The following is a 14,239-nucleotide window of genomic DNA, read 5'->3' as shown; positions in this document are numbered from 1 at the left end:
GGGTGTGCCCAGCACGTGGACAGGGCTCACGGGCGGGTCTTGTGCTTCTTCAGCTTGGGTTTGGGAGGCACTCGGACAAGGTGAGGGCAGGCAGTTTAATTCATAACATGGCTTGGTCACACCACAGTGGCCATAAGAACACTACAATTAGGCATGAGATTGTATTCCTCTGCTAATAGGCTCCAAACCCTGAAAATAGCTGAGGAAGAAAGGAATTCCCCTCAGCGACAACAGACGGAAACAACCCAGTTACTCTTGAAGAGAAGCTGCACAGCCCTGTGTAACAGTTGCAGTTAAACTGCAACTACCACCCTCACCCCAACTGCTGGTCATGAGGTCAGACATAGGTCTGAATCCGAAAAATACCAATAAATGTGACCTATCATATTGACCAATGAGAAGTCAGACCCCAGAATTCCCCAGGGGATGCATCCAGCTGTGCCATGTGCCCTAGTGCCAGTGATCTGTGAGGGAGGGGCCAGCAGTCTGTCTGCAGAGAAGGCAGCGCTACTGCCCTTGGACGGATCCAGGACATCCTCCTCGTCACCCCTCAGCCTCATAATGCTCTCCCCCCCGCCCCCCCATTTCCTGAGACTGGAAATGAGCCACACTTTCCTGACCAGATGACAGACAGCTGGATGGACGCCAAAGGACCACACGTCCGTGGTCTCCCATCCCTTTTTCATCAACTTCCTAATTAAAAAACGCCACGCTGGCACTAGGTGTGCAGGGAGCAGGCTTGGGACATTTCACAAAATAGCACCCCCTCATCCTGGGCTGTTGCAAAGCTGTGTTCTTACAGATGTTTATGAGTTTTCTTGGTGCAGAGATAGAATCAATTTGCTGGCGCCTGGCCCTCAAGACGTATTAAATTTATCCTGAAGGAAACCGGTTTCTGAAAAGCTCCTGCCCAGATTCCTCAGGCAGGTGGGAGTTTCCGTGAACCAGAGGGTCCACGAGCAGATGCAGCCGTGATTTCTGATGCTCACAGCCTAGCGCACGGCCCCGAGCCGACCTGATTTGATGGCTCTATGGGGTGCCCTGCAGACTCGATTATTTCCACACCAGTCTGGCTAGCATCGTTCCATGGCGACAATGCTCTGTGCTTTCAGCCTCTGTTCAGATGGCACAGGCTGGTGGCATCCATGTACCAGGGAGGGGAGATCGGGGAAAATGGGGAGGGAGTCGCTAAGAACTGCCCATCCCTTTTAGGACTGAGGGGTGGGGAGCCTCTGGAATCAGGAGGTAACGCTGACTTAAAAAGCACCACTCTGTTGAGGGCCCTTAAAATACACGATGAACCGAGGTTGAGAGAACAGCAGGAAAATACCGCTCACAACAGGGTTTGAGCTAGAAATCCTATCACGAAAATCTTTGTCAATGCGCTAAAAAGACTCCCTGCCCCATGCGTCATTCATCTGCGAGTTGTCTGGTTTAGAGACCTGCGCCTGACATGCCACACTTAACAACATCCCAAGCAAATGCCCACCAGCCTTGGGGTGATTCTCTCTGAAATAGTCTGCGTGCGCTGTCTGAGCCCACCTTCAGAGGGGCAGTAGGGGGACGCGGAGCCATAAACTTCCTTCCACTCTGTTCACGGTGCAGAAATGGTCTCAGAGCAGGAGCACATGCAACACACATGAACCCAGCGGGTCAGGTCCTGTCAGCTGACACACGTTCACTTGCATTTTAAAAACGCATGCTGCATGCACTCACAGCCTTCCAAGAGGTTCATTGTAGGACTCCCAATGGTGAAAAAACACACCCTGGCACAAAAATTTAAAGCAGTAAGGTGAAACGACCTTTTGACTCAAAAATATTTACACGCATCTTCATGCATCACCCCTGGGAGCCCCGCTAAGAAAGGTGCTGAGACCCCCGACCACCATGGCCCAGAACAGACCTAGGAGACAGCAGACTTCCATGCCCACCACTCTTCCCAGTAAATCAAAGAGTGTCTGATTTTAGACTCATATTTTGGCATCTCATTGATTGCCTAAAAAATTTGCTATGAAAGCCTGCTTTTCCTTCCAAAGTTCATCTTCAAACCCTAGAGCTAAACTAAAAAAAAAAAAAAAAAAAAAAAAAAAGCCCCTTAGAAATCACATTTTCAGTCCAGTAGACATCACCATACTGCTAATTCTGGGGCCTTTCATTGTCTTTGAAGGCAGCCCTCACCGACTCAACAGTGCCTGAGAGCTAATGTGACAGGTAGTAGCATAAAGTGACTTCCTCAAGTGGAAACTAATGTGACATAATTTTGGCCCTTGAAAAAAAACAAGCTGGGCTGCACCTCCGAGAGGCAGCCGGGCACAAAGGCAGCGCGGCAGGTACCACGAAAGGGTCCCTCCTCGGGGAAATGGACACACAGAGCCGAAAACAATGCTGGTATTTTGTCCCAAGAAACTTGCAACCCATCATAAAACTAAGGAGTTATTTTAATCATAGGGAGCTTGGCTCCACTCTACAGTGAAATACAGCAACAGAAGAATAATGGAAACTTACTTTTCTCTGGATCACACTGCACAGTCTCAAAACATTTTGGTATTTAATATTATTTGGGTTAAAAAAACTCAATTGTTTCTTATTTTCATTCTAGTTTACCAGCAAATTTTGAAATGAAATAGGCTAGGTATATGTACATATGTATGCATTCATATGAAAATGAAGAATTCACCTATTATGCAAAAAAAAAATCAATGTCAGTGTTTAGAAACTTGAGATCTGAGGGAGAAAACGATGAAAGCCAAGTTTAAAAAGCTCCCCAGGAAGGGCTAATATGTCTTGCAGCACCGTCTGTCTGAGGTTTAGGCCATTGAGGTAGGGATTTTCTGTTTTGTTTTCTGCAAAGGCATCGTGTTTTTAAACAGAAGAAATGATCCTCCAAAAAGTTGCATTTTCTGTCAAAGATTCACTATCATTATGCATAGCCAACAGCTAAAGTAAAGCAACTCCTTAAAAAAAAAAAAAAGCCTAAAAATAAAAGCCAAATAAACACCAATGTTCTGCAATATTCAGGAAACTGTGAATAGTTAAAGGGTAATAATTTCTACTGTAGAAGCCGACGAAATAATTAGGTCAGCTCGACTGAAAGCCTTCCCTTCTGAGGAGAGCAGGGTCCGACTCCTTATCAGCGAATTCCCCGAGACGGAGTTTACTGACCAGACACCATATTGCACTGGTACAGCCACCGAATTCTGTAAGGAACGTGTGCATGACAATGGGAAAGTGGGCCCAGCAGGTCCACACTTACTTCTCACTCCCAGGACTGCTTTGTAGAAACCGTCTCCATTTCTCACCAGCACTGAGTCCCCGAGGCTGTGCTAATTCCTGTTTCCTGTCTGTGGAGCCTACAGAGCCATAGAAACTTCTGCTCAGCGCTCACCATCTCCAGCAAGTTGCTGGTTAAATTAGCCAAAAATCTCCTTCCAGCCAGGAAAAACACACACCAGTCAAACTAATTATGGCTGGGCTGTCACTGAACCCACATTTGCTAATTTTACTGGTCTCGGTACACTGTCCCAGAAAATATTAATTAAACACATTGAATAATGGCTGCTGTAAGATTCTGAAAGCAATCCTCCCCACACAGTCCATTTCCACTTCAGACCCGTGTCCGGGAGGACGGGTGACCCTCTGCCCCCCAGCTAGCGCTGCTCTTCGGTGGCTGCCCACACGGAGGTGAACTTTGCTCCACTTGGGAAGGGGAGCCAAGCTCGGAGACAACAAGAACAGGACATATTTACCTTAGGGAGCAGCAGAGAGAAACCTGAAGCATCGCATGCCCAAGCCGTCCGGGCAGCACGGCGCCTGCAGACCCGGCCCCGGCAAGGCCAGCCTCTCCCCCGCAGCCACCCGCCTTCCCTCCCAGGGACTCACCCAGAAAAGGCTCCCACCTGCTCGGCGACTGGGGAACTCTTCTACGGCTTCCGCACGCCCACCATTTGTCCTCCATCCATCCAATCAACTTCCCACTGCACATCCCTCGCTTGGCTCAGACCCGGCCACTGCTCATCTGTATGCTAATTATTTTGCCACATGGACAAAAGTCATAATGCTTTCCGACAGGAAACTAACAGGCCTGAAGTCGAAGATGGAAATTAATAAGTTGACACCACTAAGCGACAGGGAGGGCGGGCATGCGTGCTGGAGGCTCCGTGGCCAGGCAGCCGCAGACCAGGGCCAGCCCTGCGTGAGCACCGGGCTCCCCGGGAGACCACGGCCGCAGCACCAGCGTGAGCCGCTGACTTACCCTGGCTCGGGCTGCCTCCGCTAAGCGCTACAACACACATCCATCTCCCCAAACCCTAGCCTGGGGGGGGAACTTCGTGGCTAAGCTAGATATTTCTCAAGGTTCGGCTGTGGATTAAGCCGGTAATCGCTAGCCTTCCTGTTTATTGAATAGCTTGCCACACAGTCGGGCAGGGTTGGGATGCATGCTGTATGGCTCTTACATTGTACCCACAGGCCCCTAAATCTCTAGAGCAGAATGTGTATCATGTGCAGGGCCGTATTTAATGGAATAGAGGAGAATGGTAAATAGCAGAGGCAGGCTGTTCACAGCTCCCGGCCAGGCAGCATTTCCAGACATGCCCCCCGTCACAGATGTTATGGTAAATTCACGCTGTGGCCAAAGAAACCTCACCAAGTCAGCTGAACCCACGGTGTTCTACCTGGGACTGCCGCTCAGCCTCCAAACAAACAAAAAGGTTGGAGCCTGCCCTGCTGCCCCTCATGGGAGAGCAGTCACACAAGGGTTAACGGGGCGACTCAGCCTCCTTCAGGTCGCCAGCCACACTACCTTCTGCCTCAGTGTGAGCCTTTCTCCTCATTTTCTTTTAAAACAAAAGACAGAACGGTTTTCCTAAGAAAGTTACAACATCATCAACCTTTTAGTATTGTTTGAAGGGGGAAAAAAATCAGAAAAAGTTGTATCTGAAAAGGCAAGACCAAATTATGTTTCAAAAATACAAAAGGAACCATAGATGTCTGACTCTCATTAGCATTTTTCCTGTTAAAGGAAGAGCTGAATTTATAAATGGCTCCTTGAGTCCAGCAATACACGTTTGACTCCAGCGGCGACTCCCTGCAAACCCCCCTCGGACCTCTCCCCACTCAGAAAGGCTGCGGTAAGTCACAGCAGCTTTAGCACCTCCCACCCTCCCCGGACGGAGCCGTGAGCACTCGTGTTTAATAACAATCTGGGCGGCACGCAGACCACGGCGCTCACGGCCATGCACACAAGGGGGCAGCTCCCAGAGCAGGGCCCGCCGCGGGCTCATTTGCACGCCCCACCATGCGATTTTAAGAAGTGTAATCTGTCATCCAACAAGAGCCGGGCGAGGCAGGCGAGGAGACAGCTCTGTGTGGAAGTACCAAGAGGTCATCCGGAAGAGCTGGAAGCAGCAGCGACTGGGAAAACCACATGCAAGCTTTAAATCAGAGGAGAGGTACCTTAGGAGGAGAGCTGGTGGCCACCGAGCAAAGTCCCTTTCCGCAGCCTATTCCTGCACGCCCGCAGGGCCGTCTCTGCCCCGCAGAGTCCGTGGCACGTGTTGATCCCCTCTCCCCACACGTCTGCTCTCCATCCGCCCCTGGGCCTGGGCAGAGCCACCACGGTGACAGGTCACAGGGGCCTTCACAGAGCACAGCGCTGACGGGGGGAGGGGGAGGGGCAGCACACAGGCGTCCACAGGGACCAGGAACACCTGACCCTGGCTTCAGAGGTGGTTCTGGAGCCCGAGCCTCTGGCCGCACTGGGGAGCCCAGGCAGCTGGTCCCCCCAGAGGTGACAGTCCCCCGCCCCTCCAGCCCTGCCGAGATCACTGCAGCCCGAGCGGCCGCTCAGGGAGCCCGCATCCTCCAGCACAATGCCCCTGACTCTCAGGCTGAAACACTTCCCTCCCTCCCAACTTCCCAGCCTCACCACGTGGGGAGCAGGGGTGTTCTTTAGAGATACCTGTTAGGACGGTGTTCTAGCGGAATAGCCAGGCAGCAGAGCTCCACTGATAAGCAAGCACGTGTGCCTCCCTCTCGTTTCACACACCTGGCGTGCGTCTCCTCCGCCACCCCTGATTATTTCTACAGATGCCCCAAGGACTCGTTAGGATGTCAAAGCTTCAAACAGTTTCATTGTGGAAACAGGCATCGGAAAGTCATTGTGCACACGGAACAATGCAGGTGCTAGGGACACGGAGCGGGGGCCGAGACAGACCAGAGAGAGAGAGAGAGAGAGAGAGAGAGAGAGAGAGAGAGAAGGTAGGGCACAAAGCATACTCCAAGCTGAGGCCACGTTGCATTGAAACATAGCCTAGTGATGGGAAATGTCTAGCTGCCACCTGAACTGATCTGGCACCAGAAAAGTCATATAGTTACTACAAGGGCGGAGCATTTAGTGTGATGCCTTGTGCGAGTTAGAGCCGTTGTGGGCATTATTTCTAATGTGTGGGATATGCTAATTTAAAGTATTTTTTATATCAGCCACATATGATATTTGGATGTGATTTACCCCCTGCAACTTAAAAATGAAAATTTTAAAAATTATAGACAGGTATACGCCTTTAAGTTTGTGGTATCTCATCTCTTTAGTGTAATTTGAAATGGATGTAGGTTAATGTCATGGTGAAGACTACAGTGAGATAAAACTTAACTTGGTGAAAAACGTGGTAATTATTCTCAAGTTTTTATTCAAGCTTATCCTCCATTGCTCCCTTCAAAAGAATGCTACACATCCCCCCTCCCCCAAAGAAAACAATGATGAAGAGGGCATTTTTAGAACCTTAAAATAAGAAGATGCATAACACTGTTGCAATTAAATTACGATATCGGGTAATTTAATTATAAACATTTAGCCAAACTGGAGGTCTCTCTTTCTGAGTTTGCCGTCCACTGGCTTCCTAGACAGGGTTCTGGTAGGCTTTGCATCCAGGTAGACTTCATGGAAAAGTGCCAGATGCATTTGAAAAACTGGTCATTGATTGGAAATTCCAGCCACGGACCGAAGGGGCCATCCAGCCGGGCCTCACTCCAGGTCAGAGCAGGGTGGCATCCACGGAAGGCACCACCCTAGTCCCTTATGCCACTGCCTGGGCTTGTTAACATACAATACTTAAGAATCAGTAAAATTTTAAGTTTGATGTTAAAAATGGAGCCACAAAAATGTATAATACATAAACAAAGTGTTTCAGATGACCCAGTGTGTTTTTAAAAATCACACCTTTCCCTCAAATTAGGGTATCTTACAGGTAGAGCTGGGAATCTAGCTCACACGTGTGACTTTAGAAATATTGGGCAACAAAGTAATTTTTCACAGAGAAGTGACTGCATTTTTATCACATGTAAAGTATTTCTAAAAGAAAATCAAAATCAAATAATCAGATTATTCTAAATTTGAAATATACATAAATTTAACAAATAGAAAAACTTTAAAAAGCTTTGAAGTTGCACAATATTTTATTTATGTTCCCTAATTGATTGAAAATTGGCATAGAAAACAGACATAAAACATCAGTGAAATAATTGGGCATATTCAATAGTAAGGTGTGAAATATAAACATTCACAAGAGTAAAATATAAATGGTAGGTGAAAACTATGACAGGAACAATGAAAACAGTACATTGAAAATACCCCTACTTTCTTAAAATCATGCTACACTGCTTGTATTACCCAAAAGGAAATTGTGTGTTCCTATCCCCTTAGGATTTTTTTTTTTTTACCACACGTACATGGTCACAAATTATGGGGCCTCATCCTTAATCTCAGCTTCTACCACAAACTTATAAAATTGGCCTAAGTTTGGCTATACGATGCAAGTGTGACTCAAGAGAAGTTGAAATTGATGCTGCATGTTTACTTTCTGCCTGACTGGTCCATCTTGACCATCCTTGCTCATCTTTTCAAAAATAAACATTTTCACTGGTTACATGAATCTCCATCACACAGAGATATTCCCTTGGAGAAGCATGGCCCCATCGTGTTTACAGGGTTTTACTCACAATTATAGACATAGGCAAGTTCATGTAATGAAATCATATTCTGTTTGGTCATTTGGAAAGTAGGGCAAAAATTCCATATGCAAAATAAAGATCTAGAGATGGCATGTCTTTTCGGCCACCATCTTTAAAACACCCAGCGTGCCCAGGGAAGCTACTCCTACTTCTGCCGGCCTGCAGACAGTCATTAAGGCGCGAGAGTGAGCCATTCTCACCCTGCCATCAGCTAGAGGCAGGCAGTGGCGGCTGAGGGTCCTTGCTGCCAGAGCGGACAGCTCCCGGTGCTGAAGGGACAGGCGAGGAGCCTGGCTCACAATAGCTCACTCAAGCAGCCTTTGAAAAATCGCACAAAACTGAATGAGGTGGCAAGTACTCGGGCTGAATGGCACCGTCTACAGAACAATGGGCACCAACTCCAAATCCTACGCTAATCACATTAATGAGATTAATCAGTGAATTAGCAGCAGCCAGTGTCAGCGAGGAAGGAAGAGTCGGACCAAGATGGGTAATTAACTCTTTATGGGAGGGGGAGGGGTCGGCGATGCTCCCTCCCGGCTTCTCAGGAGTTGACAGTTCTGCTTCACCGTCTAAAGGCTCCTGCACTGGCCCAAGGCGACAGCATCCTGGGTTTTGTGTTCGAATGTGGATCCAGGGATCCCATTGCTGATGCTCCAGCTACAGTCCTCTGAGGAGTGATGTCATTTTAAGTAATCTTCAGAAACTACAGGCTTTCCCTGTTTTGAACTTTCTAAGTGTGAAATGAATACTGAAAATTAAATTACTTCCCTAAGACTCCAGCTGAAATATAAAAAATATGGCTGATTTAAAAAAGGAAGGATTATATAACAGCTGCTCTTGCTTGTGGGAAGTCTGCGATACTGTGGCAAGAGTTTTAAAAAGTGCCATCAAGTAAAAAGCTATGACGAACGTATCAGCCACGGTCTATTGTCTTTCATGGAGAACATGTCTTACCCAGCACAACTTCAAGGAGAATTTCAACCAACCGAGTTGTCACACTTGAGGTGAAAGAATCATACACTTCCTTTTAGGTCAATTAAAAAACAAAAAACTCCCTTTATCCTACAATGTGTTACTAAATTCCATGTATAATATACAGTCAACACTGGATTCAGAGTTCTTGAGAGGTGAAAACTTAGATGAAATAGAACTAGTTTACAAAAAGGATTATTGGGCAAAAATATTTTTAGTCTTAAAATAATCACATTTTTATAAGTATGGAGACATACCTCTAGTTATCACTTTATGAAGTTGAGCAATTAGAAAGACTCCCTTGTGTCTGTAAGGATGGTAGTCTATACTTTTGTCTAGGAAGTTAATTTTGTTGAGTAAAAAATACAAACACAAAAAGCTCTTATTATAAAAATATTTTAGTCTGAATAAATAACAATATCCTATAGGTTATATAGTTTTAGTGGTATAAAAATTGTCATGGCTAAATTAATACTAAATTCAAAATTAGAGCTCTATATCTTAATAGCTATCATATGAATGTTTACATATACATTTTACCTTATTTTTATTTACCTTGAAGCTACAGCTTGCAGTTGAATATTTAGTTTATAAATTCAAGTTGCACTGAAAGACACATTTCTGTTATACATTAAATATGGTTTCATTATTATAAACTTCATTTAGGTCATAGTTAAAAACTTTGAGTTGGTTAATTTAATCCAGGTCGGTCAGCTTTCTTTCCATTAGGCAAATATGGCATTATATCAGGGATATTTCCTGTGTCAACAGGCTCTACAAAAACAACTTGTTTTCTTTGTAATGGAAAGTAATCCAGCAAAGTCTCTGGGAAGTGTTTGTTTCAATATCTGCATATCATCCAACTTCTGTCCATGCAGCAAGTTTTTGCATCAACAACATCACGGTTAAGGCATGCAACCTAAGCCCATTCTGCCTTAAAAAGAGCCTTCTGTGGGTCTCCGGCTCCCGGCCCAGGCACATGGCAGCTCCCAGCCATGCTGGCAAGAGAGCCTGAAAATGGAGCAGACAATAGGCATTGCAGCAAAGCCCGCTCCACAGTCACACAGCCCCTGCCTCCGCGTCCACAGCGTCCACCTAACGCAGACCACATACCTCACAACATGACCACAGCCGCCGCGAGGGAGACACGCTCAGCTGGGGTGACTGTGCTGCTCAGAAAAACACCCAGAGAGAAGAAAGCCTGCTCCCCCACCAGCTGGGAGGACGAGGAGCAAAGCCTACCACGGAGCTGCAGGAGGGTTGCTGTTTGTCTTCAGCGAATATTGTTATTAGAGCCCAGAGTCCAGAGAACAAAAAAGTAAAAGACACGCACCAAGCACGAGTGAGAGACTCGGGCTTCGCGCACACTGCGGCAGCTCTCCCTGTTTTAGCTCAGGGAGAAAATGTCGCCGGGCAGGAGTGACAAATGCAGCGCGAGGCTGGCGGCAGGGCCTGCGGGATCTGTTTTACTTCCACACACATCCCCGAGCGCGCGCTCCCACTCAGCCTCCAGAGGCTTTTTTTCCGCTTTTTTTTTCCACGAGCTCCAAATCCCCGGCATATGACCTTCTGTTAAATAGATAAAAAAAAAAATTGCTTATCAGTCATGCAAATGAGGCTGAATTCATTTTCCACAACAGATGGCCTCATGGATAATGATGATGGAAGAGAGAAAATTGAATGTGTCTCACAAGGTGGCCATGGCAACCAAGAGCAGAATAATATCAATAATAAGCTCACTGCATAATAAGGTTGTCAATCCCACAAATCAAAGTCTCCAGCTAAATCAGGTATACCACCCCGGCTAGTGACCAGGTAAATAAAAATAGAGGGGGGGGGGCGGGGGCGGGATTGCATTTTACAGTGGCCGTGAAGAAAACTAGAATTTCCAGGCATTCTGTGGCCTGTGTGTGTGTGTGTGTGTGTGTGTGTGTGTGTGTTGGGGGCGTGGCTGGATAATGCAATGAGATGTGACAGTTTTGTCTTTTTCTCTTGTGTGTTCTGTGATGGACTTGGGTGCACAGAGGATGCTGCAGTGGCCATGTTGGCATGTGGGGCGCGGCAAGCCGAAGCCTCTCTCTGCGCTGTCCCCGCGCTCCCTGTCTGTCCGCACTGATGCCCCAGCAGCCGCCGCGCGGCTTCCACCCGGCTCCCGGGGGGACATCCCGCAAAATGAATCAGCAGCCATCCTGCATGGCTGATGAAAATGAAAATGGCACATGTCTGGGCGGGACGGAGCCGGCTCTGCTGGCTGTCTGGCAAGCACGCTCGATAGCGCTCCTGCTAATCATGGCTCACAGCCTCTGGTGGTTTTTCTAAAAGGTATCGCCCTTTCCCCGCAGCCAGCTGGTGGGGAGCGTGTGTCCGTGTGTGTGTGTGTGTGTGTGTGTGTGTGTGTGTGTGTGTGTGTGATCGGGGAGCTGGCAATGGACCGTTCCCCGCTTGTCGTTTTCTGCCGCTTACACGCCGACTGCCTGCCCGACAGCCCCATATCGTGCAGCTGGACTCACCTCTCTCTTTCTCTGGGGGTAGAAGGGCCGGTCATACAGTCAAGCTGCCTGGAGACCGCGCCGACACGCCTGTGCGGAGGGGGAGAGGTCCTGCCCCACCCCGCACACACCTGGCGAGAGCTCCCCCCTGCCCCCCAGGCTCCCAGCTGGACCCTGAAAGGCAGCCGCGGAAGGAACCTATTTCTGTCGCAAACGCTCGCCACCCGCCTGCGACTGTAGCCCAGATATTATGCAACACAGAGCCTCCGAAATAGAAAGCTGAGGGCTGGCTAGCCGAGGCAGCAATCGAACCACATTTAATAATGCGTCTTGGGCTTCTTTTTTCTTTCACAAAATGCTCGGGCATCGCTTTAAGATTACCCTATAAAGAAACTATTCTTTTCAATATCTCTGTCAAATTTTTCAGGTTTTTTAAGGCATTCTGAAAAGTAGACCATTATTATCTCTCATAAAAATGCTTGCTGTTTTGAACCAGGGTTTTGTTTTCTGAATTCTTTGTCCTCTGCCTTTCCTATACATAGTTTACTCTGCTCTTAACAATCTTCCCATTTTGCCGTTTCAATGCCCCCATTTTTATTCCTTTCAGGAACAGATAGATGGTTTTCATGGGAAACTGCATAGATTAATGTTTGCCGTTAGTAATTCCTGTCACTGGGATGTGATCCTGTTTCCTCCTGCACTCGAGCCCCAAGCTGCAGTGAGAATCAGAAATCAATAGAGCTGCCCTAATGGAGGCTCCACTCGGCATGTGGGCGGCTGCAGCCTCCTCTCTCTCCCTCTCCCCTCCTCTCTCCCCCCTCTCCCTCTCCCTCTCCCCCCTCCCTCTCTCTCCCCCCTCCCTCTCCCTCTCCCCCTCCCTCTCACCTCTCTCTTTCCCTCTCCTCTCTCTCTCCCCTCTCCCTCTCTCTCTCTCCCCCTCTGTCTCTCCCTCTCTCTTTCTCCTACACACACACACACACACACACACACACACACACACAGAACCAATGACGTCTGTGCAGCTTTCTCAGCGGATTGGGCACCACATCGGATGTTCTGTGGAGCAAAGAACAGAGATCATTTGCAGTCAGTGGGAAAAAATGGGAGCCGCATCCTCCTGTGTCCAAGGCCCCGGCCCGAGCTCCTGGGCAGCCAGGCTGGTACCAGGCAGTCCCTGGGATGGGAGGGCGCTGTGCAGCGGTGGTGTGGGCGCCGTGGAGCGGTGGTGTGGGCGCCGTGGAGCGGTGGTGTGGGCGCCATGGAGCGGTGGTGTGGGCGCTGTGGAGTGGAGAGCACCCACTGGCCCAGGACTGCGTGTGCAGCACAAGGAGAGTCCCCTCACATGAAGGACAAAGCAGCCTGTACAAAAGCAGAATAGAATATGCAGGAAGACTTAAAGGATTAGGTCAAATAGTGAGCAGTGTAGGGTTTGAATGTACAGTATATTATTATTGTAAAATACTTCCATACTCACCTCTATGCGTGAGACCTATATGAGATAAGGGATATTCTATTAAATATACATATGAAACGGGAAATCTGTTTTCAACTCATCAAAACATCTGTAGAGCGCTTCAATAGCAACGGTGACAAAAAATAAGGTGCAGGGAGAAATGGGGTCACCTCGCAGGGAAGAGGCGCGATGGAGCGCAGTTAGGGGGAGGGGCGGGGCTGCGTAACCAAGGAGAACTGGCTGGATGAGAAAGGGCAGGCCATGACCTTGGGTCTCACGGACGCGCCTCTGCATGGTCTGGGACTGGTACTCTGTCGCATGTGAGCAGACACTGGCGGAGTCTGGAGGAACGGGGTTCCTAGCGCCCACAGTTAGCTTTTATAGCAGCTTATGCTTTTTACAGAGTCTGCCTGGTTGTATACAGATCCTAATTGGAAGAACAGGATCTGAAAGTTTATAAAAACAAGTACTGTTCATTTCACTCATGGTGGCCCATTAGATTCACAAATACCCAAGTCTTCCCATGAGTCTTTCTAAACCATCTCTAGCCTTCTCATCTCCAGTCTCTGAATTATTTTGTATCTGGAGTCTTTATATCACATTTTTCATCCTTATGTCATCTAACATTCTTACAACTATTCTAGTTACTTGGAAAAAGGGGACTTATACTTCTTAGCTTATGAGTTTATAATGATAATGCTGGTAGAAGCCAGGGGCTTGGGCAAAGGACCTGAACAGACACTTCTCCAAAGAGGACACATAGAAGGCCAAGGGACATATGAAAACATGCTCAGTCACTAATCATCAGAGATGCACATCAAAACAACAATGAGGTACCACCTCACACCTGACAGAATGGCTACCATCAACAAATCAATAAACGCCAAGTGTGGGCAAGGATGTGGAGAAAAAGGAACCCTCGTGCACTGCTGGTGGGAATGCAGACTGGTGCAGCCATTATGGAAGACAATATGGAGTCTTCTCAAAAAATTAAGTATGGAACTTCCATTTGACCCCGTGATCCCACTTCTAGGACTATATCTGAAGAAACCCAAACACCAACCATAAAGAATGTATGCACCTCTATGTTCATAGCAGCACAATTTACAATCGCTAAGATCTGGAAAAAGCCCAAGTGCCCACTAGTAGATGAGTGGGTAAAAAAGCTGTGGTACATCTATACCATGGAATACTATGCAGCAGTAAAAAAGAAGGATCTCTTGCCCTTTGCAACCGCATGGAGGGACCTGGAGAGTATCTTGTTAAGTGAAATAAGCCAGTCAGAGAATACAAGTGTCACATGATCTCACTCATA

The 14,239-nt window shown here is 47.7% G+C and overlaps 1 protein-coding gene across 10 annotated transcripts in view; it reads right to left on the bottom strand.

Moving 5' to 3' along the window:
• Positions 1–10,533, bottom strand: part of MYT1L (myelin transcription factor 1 like) — a 301,658-nt gene extending 291,125 nt beyond the window's left edge. For 8 of the 10 annotated variants that reach the window (XM_036335449.1, XM_036335455.1, XM_036335454.1 and 5 more), the window contains exon 1: positions 10,096–10,533. The gene's annotated coding sequence lies outside the window, so the exon portion shown is untranslated. Of the gene's footprint in view, positions 1–3,746; positions 3,856–3,896; positions 4,403–10,095 lie in introns of those variants that run through there. The other 2 variants (XM_036335450.1, XM_036335451.1) reach the window with 2 other exon arrangements.
• Between the last annotated feature and the right edge of the window lie 3,706 nt (positions 10,534–14,239).

The sequence above is a fragment of the Myotis myotis genome, unplaced genomic scaffold, assembly GCF_014108235.1.
Source record: "Myotis myotis isolate mMyoMyo1 unplaced genomic scaffold, mMyoMyo1.p scaffold_m19_p_14, whole genome shotgun sequence".
Classification (NCBI taxonomy): domain Eukaryota; kingdom Metazoa; phylum Chordata; class Mammalia; order Chiroptera; family Vespertilionidae; genus Myotis; species Myotis myotis.
This window is presented reverse-complemented; position numbering and strand designations above follow the sequence as displayed.